Here is a 15790-nt window from a genome sequence, read left to right on the forward strand (position 1 = left end):
TCATTGTTTTTCTTCTCAGTTTTATTTGTCTGTAGGTATGATGTATATTTTAGAGTACTGATATGGAGCCTGATATTCTACATGTAACTAGTGTACGCAATTTTTTCTCTTTTGTCGATTTTGTTTTGTATTTAGACATTGCCATGTCAAGATTATTACAACGCAATTTATGAATGTCGGATTACTTGTTCTGTGTTTGGACGGTGAGCTATTTAAAATTTCATGAGTACAATTAGAATTCTTTTTATTTGTCACAGAATTAGTGAAGTTTGGATTACTCATAAAAATAACGAAGATCCCAGTTACTAAGCAAATTTTTATCTCACTATTATTTTTTATTTTGTATGATGTGATGGTTTATTTGTCATTTGGATTGTTGTAAATTTGTATGTGTACGTTAATCTGGATTGTGGAGAGTACAATAATGCAACAACTGTGTCAATAATTTGGTAAAGTAACAGCATTTGGTCGTCTATTTGATGTCACCAGGGGCTAAGGTCTCCTCCTGGCTATTTTGATGACTTGCTACGTTTGTTCTAATACAGTTTTCTTAAAAAAAAATGTTCGGAACTACACTCGCATTGCAAGGATAGTACCGTGCCATTTTTTTCTGCATGGGTAGTCGGTGGTGAAAGGGTACAGTACCGCCCGACATTGAAAATAGCTACAACATACTTCATTATTTTTGTCTGAACAACATATTTTTTCTAATAGTAACTCAATTTCAATTAATACAGCGAAGCCAGATACCAGTGTGGGAAAGAATGACAATTTATTTATTTAATTGATCACATGTGCACTCCCTCAAAATAAATCCCTACATCGAGTTTGGTGAGATCTGTGAAATGAATGAATGTATGGTCGTCTGCTAACCGCAGATAGTGAATGTGAATATATGATCGTCTTTGAGACGATCGTTTGGCCACCTTTGGTGGGACCAAAGAGATGAAATTTACCTGAGCTTTGAGCGCCTGAAATGTGGCTGACCGATACGGCAGCAAGGTGCTCCCCCACTTCGACAGAGGTGTGAGAGGACCTGAAGAACGGCCATGTTTCAGCACTCTGCCGCTGGATCTTGTGCTGTTAAGACCTGTCTTAGTTGTGCTCCGTAAAGACAAATGGTTCAAATGGCTCTGAGCACTATGGGACTCAACTGCTGTGGTCATAAGTCCCCTAGAACTTAGAACTACTTAAACCTAACTAACCTAAGGACAGCACACAACACCCAGCCATCACGAGGCAGAGAAAATCCCTGACCCCGCCGGGAATCGAACCCGGGAACCGTAAAGACAACAGAGTAGAGACATGGTATGCATGTGGAATATTTAAGAGTAGTTTGAAATAATAATTTCTCTATTTCAGGAATTTTTGTGGGGAGAAATATATGTCAGGCAAGTAATATTAATGGGATTGTAGTAATCTTTGGAAGTGACCAACGGTCACAATGAAACCACGTGTAGCAATAAGTTGAAATACTTCCGTATGCTTAAGTTAAGCTGAATTACTAGCGTGTGTACAATAAGTTGAAATATTTAAGAAATAGCGTGTGTACCATAAGTTGAAATATTTAAGAAATGGCGTGTGCAGGACTTGAAATTAGAGACGAGTACTTCCACGTGGTGAGTACTGTGTGAGTCTCAAACTGTGTATGAGACAAAAGATAAAGAGAAGTACTCGTCCACGGTATCAGTTGAGGACTCGCGTGTGTGATGAATACGTTCTTAATATTACTTTGCGTGATATGATTCCGTGTGACGCTAGATTCAAACTCTGGGAGAGAAGCAAGGTGAGTCGGCCGTCTATCCAGCAACGCCACATGGCTTGCATTGCACAGGAAGACGTGCATATATCTCCAGAGTTCATAGTAGGAAAGTAGGACTACGAAATGGGGCAGTGTCGTGTGAAACTGGGATAAATATTAATTGAAGTGGGAAAGCTAAAAGTGATAATGTTGTGACTATTCCCTGTGTAGTACTTCATATTGTAGTGTGGTGTATGCCATGTAATTTGGGTATGTGTGGTTTGCATGGGAGAGTAGCGAGGTAGTTTCAAAAGATTAGTGGGTTATGCATGTTCCTTTTGTACTGCTCGGTCTGGAGGAAAGTTTCGTGATGATGATTGTGAGAGTCGAAGTGTGAGAAATAATAAAAGATCCACCATCCTATCCAGAAAGTGCACTGTAGCGTTAAATAATTACGAGACCATAAGGTAGAGAATCACCAATGTTAAGCCATGCCCACTGGGCGGAATTTCTCATGTGTTATTGTTGTAGGTTATAGAATTTGTGTGTTTAGGTTATAGAATTTAACGGAATAAATAAGATAGTGAAAAGAAAAAGATTGGTGGCCTTTTCCTTCGAATTGTATGTTGTCACGATATCCAGAATTTATAATGTGTGCGCCATTCATATTCAGTGCGGTGGCCACGTGTTGATAAAAGCCGTTAAATAAAAGACAAAAAAAAAAAAAAAGAAAATGTGGTATTGCCAATGCGTAGTGAACAGTCTGAGTTCTGAAAATCACTGATAGTCAGATGTGCGTTTCCGTTGCGTATTACTCATACAGGAGGATAATTTGTAACTTAATTGTGAGTACGAGAGTTCATGTTATTCGATAAATAAGAATGAATCCACTCGCTTGGCAGACCACTCATCTTGCAGGCCTGACTGCTTGATGCCACAGTATGAGCAAGGCATGTGGGTGGCTCTCAACAGTTCAAACTCAATGGTACAGTAAATCGCCACAATTGCATCCACTGGGCCGCCGAAAATATGAAACGTCCATGTAGACAAGGCCGTGAATTTGCCAGGAGTAAATGTGTGGTGTGCGTTGTCTCACCAGGGCTCGATTGGGTCATTCTTCTTTGACCTCGAGATGTACCTTCAGAAGCTTCAGACATCCATTTTACCTGCCATCCGAGACTTGTATGGAGACAGAAGAGTTTGCTTTCAACAAGATGGTGCCCCAGCCGACTACCAAAATCGTGGCGTATCTCGTCGAAAATCTACGAGGAAGATGAATAGGCCATAGAGGCGCTGTGGAGTACCCACCACGTTCCCCGGAGCTAACTCCTCTGGACTTTTACCTGTGGGGAACACTAAAGGACGTCGTTTATCGACAAAAGCCTCGCACATTGAATGAACTTTGAGAACCCACCGTACATTCATGTGCAAATATCCAACTGAACACGTTGCAGTCGGTAGTTCGTGCTGCAGTTCGGCGGCATCGTTTTTGTGTGGATGTTAATGGTGACCATTTCGAACGCCTACAGTGATATCTTTAAGATGGACTTTAAGCTACACTTTCACCAAAAATGAGACAACACCGTCAATTAGTTTGCAAGTTATGGACTTTTAAACAGTGGATACTTCTTTTGGATCCCTCTATATATATATATATATACATATATATATATATATATATATATATATATATATATATATGGTCTACTTAGAGTTTTGTAGTACCCGTCTGTCGCACTGTGCGAAAATGCAACGACTTTCTCCCTTTCACTGCCAGTTTCTCTTTTCTGGCATGCTGAAATCGAGCAAGAGATGCTATCAAATCAAAGCGGAACTTTCGTAACCTAGGAAATTACGATACAAATCGTAAATCGCCGTATAACGTTATACGCATATTACTCAGAAAGAAACGACTTCCGATGTAGCTTAATACGATAGAGTGGGTCATAAATCACCTTCCTCGCGGTATGCCTGATTTAAGACGCTTAACGCCTCTTTGCTCCATTTCATTTCTAGAATACGAAGCTATCAATAGAAAAATCCTTTCTCAAACAGCTAGTATAAAAGAGTCTACTGCATTTATGAAACCTGCTTTCTGAAAAATAAAATGTGTAAGATCCCCAACGCGAAAAATTCCCAACACGAAAATCAGAAATTAGCCGCTAGACACCTAGCAGTAACCAAACAACAAGCAGTAAGCACTGTGGGTGATCTGTCTGCTAATTTTCGTAGTTTCAGCCGTTCTACCGCTAGATGGCTGTCGCGCTAGACCAGTACTAGAGAGCCTGTATACAGAGAGAGTGGCCACAGGTGAAGTTGCCCGTGAGTGGTTGATTAGTTTTGGCAGAAAAATGGCGCCAAACGTATCTCGAGCTTCCTATGTTCGCCGTGCTTTTGAATTGAATTGAAGTTCAGAGGACTTTTGGAAACGATTAAAAGGTATTTGAATTATTGAGAGACTTGTTATGCATTCTGCGTGCAAGTTCGATTTAGTTGTATTTTAATGAAGCGTTTTGTGATGAAGTCGGTAGGCCCACATGTTTGAAGTAAACACGTTAGAAATTGTACAGTACTGTTTTTGACATCTGTAATTCGTTCTGCACATGTTCGTAAACGATGCCAGGTTGTGCTGCATTTGGTTGTTCCCATGGAGGCGAAGGTGGATTTCGCATGTCAGCATTTCCACGCAATGAAGAAAGACGAAAGCAGTCGCCAGTCGCAGTCAACAGGGCTGACGTAAATGAAACAGGAGCCTTGTGGAAACCAACAAGTACTCTTATGTATGCGAAGTAAGTCGTTTTGATTTTTACTACATATAAAACAACTTGCAATATACATAATTAAATTTGAAAACAAATCTGTAAATTGGCTGTGTGAAAATTATTAAAACCCATTATTCTTATAAACAAAGGCATTTAACAAATGATTTCGCCATATTGTCTTGTGCTTTTGATTCTGTGACTGTGTACTCCACTACCGTCCATTCTAAAGTCCCGCCCGCAATTTGGCAGAAAAATGGCCGCCGTATCGTCCCGTTGGCTAGTCTCTCTCCCTATACAGGCTCTCTAAGCAGTGCCATTCGCGGCGAATCCTCGTGTAATAGCCGCTTAAGTTACTGGTACATCCGAAGACTTCTCTCCCTTCAGGATGATACGCTGCGTTCCGTTTGCTGGGCGCTCTTCTGTCCAGTCACACAGCTGGTCTCGTATTCCGTACGCTCGTTGTTTTGTTGATTGTGCGGCCGTGCTAAACTGTATCGAATGCCTTTCGTAAAACAACGAAAAGTTTTGGGTGAAAAGTAGATGCTTTTGTCCCATAGTGGGCAATGATTTTGGAAGAAGGCATAGAGATGCGAATCGCGCCGATTTGTGGAACAACTTTATAATGTCCATTAGTTAAACAATGCGGATGGCTCACTTTACAAAAGGAGATAAGGATTACAATTTTTTATTCGTTTCACATAGTGATCAAGAAAACTAACAAGGGAATGTTCCAACAAGACAAGTCGAAATCTAGCCTTCAAATTTTTTACACAGGAAGAAGGCAACGAAAGAAATGCACTGTCAAAATATTAGCTAGTAAGAGAGACTACAAAAAAAAAAAAAGTTCAAAATTGCCAAATGCGTTGCGCGCGATGCGGCGGTAGAAATGTACACCACTACTGGTGCTGTAGCAGCTGCGCATGGGCAACACAGCCGACATCGGCGGTACATTTATAAACAGGAAACACGACACAACCCGACTGTAATTTGTAAAGGACGTCTCAGGTAACCTTACCTTGATAGTTTCTCGGACACTATAGTGCACTGTTACTATTCTCTGGAATTACCCAGTCAAGAAACGTCTATTACAAATTATCAGTTCCATTTTGCAGTATTGGGAGCTACTGACAACAGAGATAAAGCTGAGTTAGTTAATATTTAATGCACTTTCGTAAGACACACCTACTAACAGAACGTTTTTTTCTCCCTGTTTCACAATAATGTGGATTCGAATTAACGTTGTAAATTTAGCAATGATGAAATATGAACAACGTGGCTTCCAGCCGAAATCACGTACTTCTCCTGAGGATGTGCATATTTGTCATTTGTTAGTTGATTTCCTTGACATTCATTCGAATGATGTCGACATTTCGTTTGAAACTGTGGATACGTCAGAAGAAATACGAAATAACGGTGACGATTCCGTGAACTGTGGTTGGGACGACGTCTGCAGTGCCAGTAACAGTTGTGAAGGAGAATACCTTCCAAGTCTGAAAACAACACACGTACTGCAACAGCTTTCAGCGACAAAGAGAAGGCAGCGAAGTATCGGTCAGACGAAGGACGGGAAAACGCTCGAAGTTACGCAGTGTGCGAAGGCGTTTCCGTTTCGTACAATCGGAGCGTGAACTGTAGAAGTGGAAGAAGGAATTACAGGAAGTGAGGAATTTGCGCCAAACGGAGACCCGAAAGCAGCTGAGTGGAGAAACTGTCGGGGGAAGATGGAGGACTGGCCGTGGGAGGCTGTGCGCCGTCAGCGGCGGAGGTGTGCGGGGCTGCGGCCGGCTCTGGGCCTCTGTCCGGCCGGCTGCGCAGCTCCCAGGAGTCGCACACAGCAGGAGGCCGCAGAGCCGCCGAGTTTACGTCACGTGACCGTGTGGAGCAGCTGCCAGGGGCGGGCAGTGCTGCACGGGAATTCGCGGCTGACTCGGAGGCGAAACCTGCCGCCGTCGCCGCAACTGGCGTTTACAGCGCCGATCAGTCGGGTTTGGTGAGAGAACTGCGTGCGGCCCGCTCTTTATCGTGCCGGGGTGGAGAAGAGACGGAGTCGGCTGCCCACCCAGTGAATGCAGTGACACATTCTGGTGCGATAGTGCCGGTGCCAAGTGCGGGAGGTTCACTGTTTCTGCAGCTGTACATCTGTCTGCGAGAACCGCAACAGAAAGTAGGGACCAAAAATAGGGAATGGACTGTCTAGTGCCAAAGATCTTGTGATCAACGTATAAAAACGTGGAGAAATGGGAAAGAATGATTTTCAACATTCTGTTCGAGACGTATTCCTACCAGCTGCAGAAACCAATTCATTGCTTTTGCTGGATTCATGGTCTGGACATAACGACGCCTCTGTTTTTGTGCAGGGCGCCGAAAACTCCGTGGATGTGATGTGGATCCCACCTGGAATCATTAGTGCGATTCGACCTCTCGATAAAGGATGTTTTCGACAGTGGAAAGCGTTTTACCAGGAAATTACCAGACAACATCAATTCCGATACCTCTCTCTCGTTTCAGGTTTATCAGCAAAAGAGTATTCTTAAGCTACCGTCAGTCGTGCATCGCCAGTTGTCTTGGCCACACTTTACGAATTACATCAGTCACGCCTGGAATGAAGCGCAATATGCAGAACAATGGCCAGGACCACTTCTAACTCCATCCCAGTCCTGTCTAAATAATACTAGTGGTCGCTGCATCAACGTTTCTTTTGTGCGGTGTCCCTGGTTCAAGAAAAAGGTTTGCTCTTGTCATTCAATAGACAGTTTGCATTTTTGTGACGACTACAAAGAATAAACAAATAACTGTTCCACTCATAGTCGCCAGCCGGTGTGGCTGTGCTGTCTAGGCGCTTCAGTATGGAAAAGCGTGACCGCTGCGGTCGCAGGTTCGAATCCTGCCTCGGGCATGGATGTGTGTGATGTCCTTAAGTTACTTACGTTTAAGTAGTTCTAAGTTCTAGGGGACTGATGTTAAGTCCCATAGTGCTGAGAGCCATTTGAACCATTTCACTGATAGTCAAATGTACAACATTCGATCATCATTGCAAGGAATGGCCTACAGGAAATGTTATAAAATGTGGTACTGCAAGACAGATTTCAGTTCAACAAGTTACAAGTCCTCACTGATGGAAGTCATCTGCCACATCAGACACTGCCATGACTTTATTGTCTCTGCTAGCCACCTATACACGTCCAGAAATGCAACAGTCGGTATGATGTTATTCAGACAGTTGTCTGCGCAGTTCAAGGCAGGTTTCCAGAGCGGCAGACGGGCTGACGAGCACGAGCGGGAGAGAAGCCGCCCGGCAGGCCTGTTGCAGGTGTCTCTGGTGGCCGCACTGCAGCTGCTGGCGCTTCCCTGGCCCTCCCCTGTCACCCGATCGCAAAGTGGACACCTGCAGTTCGACGTGGAGTCCCAACCACGTGTCTTTCGTAGCCACTCCAACATCTGAGGAAGTGCATGCTCGGTTAAAAATCACAGTGGAAGCAGTTGTGCTCCGAACGGGATTTGACCCCACTCTCTCTGGATCATGAAGTCGGTGCTTTGCCACTACAGCATTTTTGTTTTAGAGAAAAAAAGGAACAAAAAGGAATATGACCATCAGACGTTACAAACCTAGTGGAAACGCCTGCTCTTCAGATGATGCCCGATGTGGGTAATTGGCGTTCTGTTTGTAAATTCCCCCTCAGTGGTAGTGAGAAGCCAGGGAAAGACGGCAGCCGACATAGGAGGAAAATTTTGGACCAGTGCTAACGAGAGATGGAGATGCAATTCCGTTGCAAAGTGCACGATCTCCGCACATGTCACGCTTCCGTACAAATTGAGACACTTAAGTTCCTGCTTCCCTGCGCCATTTTCGATCCTCTGTCAAGAACAGTGCGCTTGACACGCAAAATAATCCTCACTGAATTGCAAAGTTTCGCGTTGCGGCTGTAACAGGACGGAGCTGTATCCTGTGTGCCGAGTATTAGCTCCAGAGAGTAGAAACCAGTAAAGCAGCGTCCACAGGCAGTTCTCCTCCGTACAGACGCTTCCAGCCGTACACGAGAGAACGGCCTCCTCCAGGACGACAACGCGCCACCAGCGGCCCCCGCGTGGAGGCGGCGTCGGCGCCGCCCCCGACTGGAGGCGGATCGCAGCTTCGGCGGCGGCTGCCCCTGCGTAGCACAGACTTACAGACTTGTTTGTCTCTTGTGAAGGAGACTGATATCCCTGAATGCCGCACGTTTCCTGTGACACATACCAACGTTGAGTAATTGTGATTGTGTTTTGCAATGAAACTCACTCGTACGTGTTGTTTGACTCTTTGTCTAGCGAACCGAGTATGTAGGATTCCTAGACACAACTTAAGCCAGGCTTCAGGTGCTCAGAATTGCTGTCTGAAAACTCCGGACAATCCCGCTGCGCGGCGCTGCCTGTCTGATTCTGCGAGTCGCGCGCTAGGCGGGCAGGGTTGTACAAACCGCTGTCGTAAGCCGCCCTCGGCGCAGCAAAAATGTGTGCACCGTAACTCCAACATTTTTTTACAAAATACTTGCAGTGCTCCTTAGCAGCTAAAAGTTTGGCAATCCATTTCTTTCGTTGTTTTCTTCCTCTGTAAAAACTTTCAGAGTAGATTTCGACATAACTTACTGGACTATTCCGTTGTATGTGACAGTTTTAATATACACCCTGAACATGGAGCAGACTAGAGCAGAATTTCGAGACGTAAGACGTTACAGCAGTGGTGATCTGCAGCCAGCACAGGTCACGAGGCAGGAATAAATGGGGAAAAAAGTACACGTTTGGCTCTCCTAGCCTAGAGCATAAGAAACAGTCTGACAGATGTCCGTCAATTGTGTGTCTTCAAGGTGTAGCACAACGATATTATAACAAAAGGTTTCATCATAAAAGGGTGAATCTTTCAGGGTACTAAATGTATTATATACGTGAGAAGAACAGCACGACAAGCTCACTAAAGTATATGTCACGCTGCGAAATCGCTCGAGATAAATTCTTCATGGTTGTCGTGACGTCACCAAAGTCTGTCGTGGAGAGAGCACTTCCGCTATCCCTACTTACTGGTACAACGTCGCAAAAAAACTGCAGAAATACTCAGTAAGGCTTAGAAAAGAGTTTTCTCTACGGGGTGCACGGCAGCAAAACATTTTCGTATTGCGATCAGAAAGATGGTGACCGAAATTTCGGATAACATCTCGTCGCACGGAAAAGCGCCACTGTTTTAATCTCTGCCACCCCATCTGCGGTATCGTATCCGTGACACTCACCCCCCCCCCCCCCCCCTAATTTCGCGATAGTGAAGAAGAACTCTGAAAATGACCAGTTGTTGCTCGATACAGTCTGCAGTTGGCTATTACAACGTTTACAATCTCCCTGCCGCACGGTTACACAAGAATATGTCAGTAGGAACGCAAAAGATGGGAGGGAAACTACTCAGCGATCTAAAACGGCGTGTCAAGATTGCAGAACCACTACGGCTGCTCCCGTGTAGGGAAATGACGACGAGAAGAACGCATCAGAACCGCACAACGCACAAGGCGGGGTCCTCAAACAAAACTTATTTTCTGATCTGAGGGGAAAATGAAAAATTTCCGCAACAGGTATTGCGAGCTACGTAAGTGAACAAGGAGGTTGGAATGCACACTAGCACACAACCAAACCGACAGCGGAAACTGGTGTAATCAAACGAAGTGTTAAAAGTTCACCGCCTCAGGCCTAGCTGTTTTGTGCATAAAAAGCCACACTGATGAGGTATCTGACTGCCAAGTAGCAAATTTAAGGCATTTGGAGAAGACGGCAGGAAGGCGAATGAGGTGTGAAAAAGTTTCATTGGTGAGGTATTTGATTCTTTAAAACGGGTTCCTTCAAACCACGCACTTAGTATAGGACATTTCCTGAAGAGAAAGTACTAGGAAGACAAGGAACGCGTGAAACATTTTATCTTTTCAGAGTCTAAGCTGTTTTGCGCATAAAAGGATGCGTCGGTGTGATATTTAGCCGGCCGTTGTGGCCGAGAGGTTCTAGGCGCTCCAGTTCGGAACCGCGCTGCTGCTACGGTCGCAGGTTCGAATCCTGCCTCGGCCATGGATGTGTGTGATATCCTTAGGTTAGTTAGGGTTAAGTAGTTCTAAGTTCTACGGGACGGATGACCTCAGATGTCAAGTCCCATAGTGCTCATAGCCATTTTTTTTAAAACTTAATGCAAACAGGTGTGACGTCACACTCGTCGGCAGACGTTTATTGTTATGAGGTACTCCACAGTCTTCGTCCTAAAGCCTTTGACACATTTTGCCATTTATCAGTTCTTACCAGTCAAAATTAAGAGAGTTTGACTGCAGACTAAAACAATGAAAAATTCGCGGCATTTTAAATATTCCACGTTTTTCCTAGTTTTCTACCGGATGAAAAAATTCCCGGGTTTCTCGCGGATTTCCCAGTTGTCCCGGATCGCATACACCGTGAAGACGCAACCGTTACCTTCAGTGCGCGATAACAATGGTGATCTTTTTGATGACAGCGCCAAGAAGGCAGAGTTACCAAACCGTTTTCCGAATTTCTTTCACAGGAGAGGACGAAGTAAACATTCCAGAACTCGAATCGAGGGCAACTGCCAATATGAGTAATTCAGAAGCAGCAATTCTTGGTGCAGCAAAACAGCTTAAACCACAAGGAAGGCAAAGCCTGCGGTCCAGATTGTATACCAGTCTGTTACTCTCACAGTATGCTGATACAACAGCTCCGTACTTAGCAACCACATACAACCGCTCGCTGGCAGAAAGCTCTCCGTACCCAGCAGAATGCAAAGTTGCGCAAGTCACACCAATAGCCAAGGAACGGGATAAGAGTAATCCACCGTATAACAGGCCCACATCACTAACCTCGGTTTGCAGTAGTGTTTTGGAACATATACTGCCCTCGAACACATGAACCACCTCGAAGAATACGATTTATTTAGAAACAGCCAGCAGGCATTTAGAAAATAAAGCTCTTGTGAAACACAAGTAGCTCTTTATTCCCACGAACTACTGTGTGTTATTGACAAGGGACGTCAATTTGATTACGTAGTTTTTAGGTTTCCATATCGCTTCTAACACCGTCCCTTCTAGTTTAATTACGCACCTGTGGAGTTGTGTGACTGGATTCATGATTTCACGTTAGAAAAGTCACAGTTGGTAGTAACCGACGGAAGGTCATCGAGTAAAACAGCAGTAAGGCCTGGTGTTGCCCAAAGTAAGTGTTAAGAGGCCCTCTGCTGTTGCTGGTCTCCGTACACCACTTACGAGACAATCTGAGCAGTGCTCTTAGATAGTGTCTAGCTGGTGCAGCCACTTACCGTTATGCAATGTCATCAGATGACCAAAACGAATTGCAAAATGATTTAGACAAGATATCCGAATGGTGTAAGAACTAGCAATTGACTATAAATCATGGAAAGTGTGAATTCGTCCACATGAGCACGACAAAGAAACCACTAAGACGATAAATCAAAAAAAATTGAGGGATATGAATTCAGCTAAATACTTAGGGATTAGAGTTGTTAATACCTTAAATTGGAATGATGACATGGATAATGTTGTGCACAAAGCAATCGATTTACTGACAGAATAAGTAGAGGACGTAACAGGTATATTAAGAGACCGCCTACACTACATTTGTACGCCCTCTTCTCGAGTACTGCTGCGCAGTGTGGGACCCGCCTCAGACAGGATTCACGGAAGCGATCGAAGAAGTTCAAAGAAGGGCAGGTCGTCTTGTATTACCGCGAAATCGGTGAGACAGCGCTACGGATATGATACAGGAATTAACGTGACAGTCGTCAAAACGAAACCGTTTCTTGCTACGACAGAACCTTCCCATGCAATTTCAATCGCCAGCTTTCTCCTCAGAGTACGATAATATTTTTTTGGCGCCCACCTACACCGGTAGAAATGATCTTTATAATGAATTAAGACAAGTCAGAGCTCGCACGGGGAGATGTAAGTGTTTGTTTCTCCCGCGACTGTTCGAGCGTGGAACGGTAGGGGAGTAGCTTAAAGGTGGTTGGACCAACCCTCCGTCAGACACCTAAGTGTGAATTGCAGAGTAAGAATGTTACCACGCGCTTGTTGCTACTTCCGAGGCATCGTGCAACACGCCCTTCAGCTGCCACCTTTCTGTTTAGCAGCGCGCAGTCTGTTTTCCGTCTAATCGTCCAGTCACCTATGTTTATAGTTTACGTTATTCGCAGCCTGCTCCGAAGTATTTTAACGGGTTCGTCTGCAGGCATCTGAGCACAGTTATCGAAATGAAAGATGCAGCATCCTCCAGCCACGCCACAGCACCCTCTAATGTAACAAATACGAGTCGCAGACCGGGGACATCGAGTACATCAATTACCACGTTACGTGTTTTACGGCGAAGCCTTCCAAGCTTTGGAGTCTTCTGCAAGTAGCGGAAACCGGTAAATACACCTGTTGGACATGAATAATAGTGGTAAATGAAATGAATGGTACTTATTCTCGGTAATTCCTGTCGTTCCCATTGCTACTGGAACCAACACGACAATATCAGTCAGCTTTTAGAGTAATTTACCCGAGATTTTAGGGGCAGAGCGTGCCGAAGTCAGGTTCCTGATACAGAGAATAATTTTTACCCGATGTCTTACTTACGTTGTGGGAAAGTGTATTTGCTGCTTCTTAAAGGTCACGCATTTTCTTTGCCCTCCAGGATGCTCACCTGTTTTTTGGTTGATTCTTTTACTGGTAATTCAGGGTGTAAAAATATGCTTTTCCCTGGGTGAAAATACCCTTTTTCCGTGCTAAGTGACGGTAGGTTTCCAGTAAATTTTCCCTCGGAACTGTATAACTTATCAATCCTTTGAATCGTTTACGGTTTATACACTGGCGTGGAACTTCCTGGGAAAAATGGAACGGGGAGAGAAGTTTTTGAACGGCCTTTCATTTGCAGCAACATATAGGCCTAAGCTGCATATTTTCGTATTACGAAACTATAAATTCGAATTGCACCAAACACGGCACACTAGTTTCCGGAGCTTTGAAATCGAGATTGCGACGTCATGGCACGTGACTTGGCCAGCCGATGACAGCAGACATTCAGAGCATAGGACGCGTTATGTGGTAAGCCAATAGCAATCACCTACGTAGGGCGAACACACAAATAGGAAAAGTTAGGGGTTTACATTAAAATATGTAGTGTAGCACCAAGAAAAGCCAAGCTTTCACATACAATATCGACGTTTATTGCGTGTGTTTACTTTGCCAGTAAATTTAAAATACTGACGTAAATGTCTGGTCTTCAGGGCTCGAAATTCTTCTACGGGTTGGTCCTGAAAGTGATCTAAGGAAATCAGCCCACTTTCTCACACGTAACATAATTCATCCCTCGTAGAAGCATATTTACTTTGAAAGTAACACTTTTCAAACCACCATTCGCAACACTATCCCCAGACTGCCACAAACATCTTCGGCTCAGCAGTTGCCAGAGAGCGCCAGAAAACAGGCATTACTGCGCGTGCGCAGCTGCAGTCACGTAGGAAGGCCGCATGTTTGTCAGTATAAACCACGAAGAGGTGTTACATTACGCCATAAAAGAAACACGACGTCAGAGGATACTCCGAGTGCATCGGAATTTCGTAAACTATACTAACGTGAATACTTCTGTCTGAAGTGCACACTGTCCAGATTCGCAATTAAGTAGGTCCCACCTGACATTAAGCTTTTCGGTGTAGTTTTTGGGACGTAAGTTTTCTTTGAGTAGCAGTACTGTAGCATCTCATCTTTTTTCTTCTTTATGACATCATGCCATACATGGCAGAACATGAAAACGTGCACTTTACATTGAACGAACAGCTGTGGAATGGAACACTTCGTTTCAAATAAATTGACTGCCTCAGCGAGAATGGTAACGCCAAATTTCTTTAGCAAGTTGACAACAATAACTTCATCGTTCTGCAAAGTGATTAATGCTTGACTGCCAAAAACTTTGAAATAAAATCCAGAAAACTGAAACTAATAACATATTTCTGCCTTCAATAAATATGTGAATGTAATTTAATTCGCTTGATAGCTCCTGGCCACAGAAATACGTTTTGTGTTCATTAGACGTGGGAGCTGTATATGAAGAGGAAGCAGCGAAATCACTGAACGCCAACACGGGTCACGTGGACAGCATTCCCCGCCTTTCTCTACAACTCAGATAACTCTGCGCATGCGCGAATGCGGCAGCCAGGGCGCGCGATACAGCTAACGGCCGGAGCTAGTGATGGGTTAAACTGCGATTTTCCGATATCAGTGATTTCTGTGAATGCTACTTTTCAGTATCTGTTATTCTCAACTGTGATTTATCGCAGTTGAGAGTCGAAGTTAAGGAACCTAGTTCGTGTATCCCTCCAGCACTGCTACTTCTGCGATATCTGTGACTCCTGCGATTTCTGCGACTTGCCACCGTATGAAAAAGTTACATCTGTCCACACAGAAAATTGCATCTCAACAAACCTGTCATTGGTAAGTATGTTTTACGTTTGTTCTTCTGTTGGCTTTAATTTTGTATTAAAGAAACAACTGTGAAAATATTAATAGTGTAATTAATATGTAAGTAGCCATACAGTAGCTTAATAGTTCGTGTTTATAAAATGAATTCTAACAGATTGTTATGTTCACAGGTACCCGAACTACATTTCTGTCACTCAGTAAAGTGATAACTCAAAATATCATTGTCAACAGATCTGGAGTAATTGCCACTGCGTCTTTAGACCGTTTTCGTCAGACGAGAGGTTAGTTTCTAAGTGTTTCGATGGACTTAATTACTTAAGTCAGATCGTTCTTGCAAATGTGAAATATACCCCATTGAGTGGCGTTCATTACAGCAAATATTAGCAATCAACTCTGTCAATTATATTGCTTGTAATTAGTGACAGCAAAAATTGTTTAATAATCCTTGTGATTTTGCAGACACAGTTCTGGTTGCTGTACGTATCTATCCACATCAAGGCTGTTGGGAGAGACTCGTGAAGATTCGAGAGAGCTCTTAGAGGATTTGCAGTTTAAAAGTGACATAACTGTGAAAGAAGTGTGCAGATGAGTGATTAAACTGTATTTTATTGAAGTAGTTGTGCGATTTTAAAGGAATAATAAATGTTAAATACAGTGAGTGAATAATGAAAATCTCATTTTCCACATGTTAAGCCGTCCTATACCCATAATTTTCCGCCACTTATTTACTGGTAAACACTTGTTGGAGAGTGACATGTCCCCCCCCCCCCTCTCTTTCTCCACAATCTTGGTGTGACACTGACCTG

The sequence above is a fragment of the Schistocerca cancellata genome, chromosome 11 (genome assembly GCF_023864275.1).
Source record: "Schistocerca cancellata isolate TAMUIC-IGC-003103 chromosome 11, iqSchCanc2.1, whole genome shotgun sequence".
Lineage (NCBI taxonomy): Eukaryota > Metazoa > Arthropoda > Insecta > Orthoptera > Acrididae > Schistocerca > Schistocerca cancellata.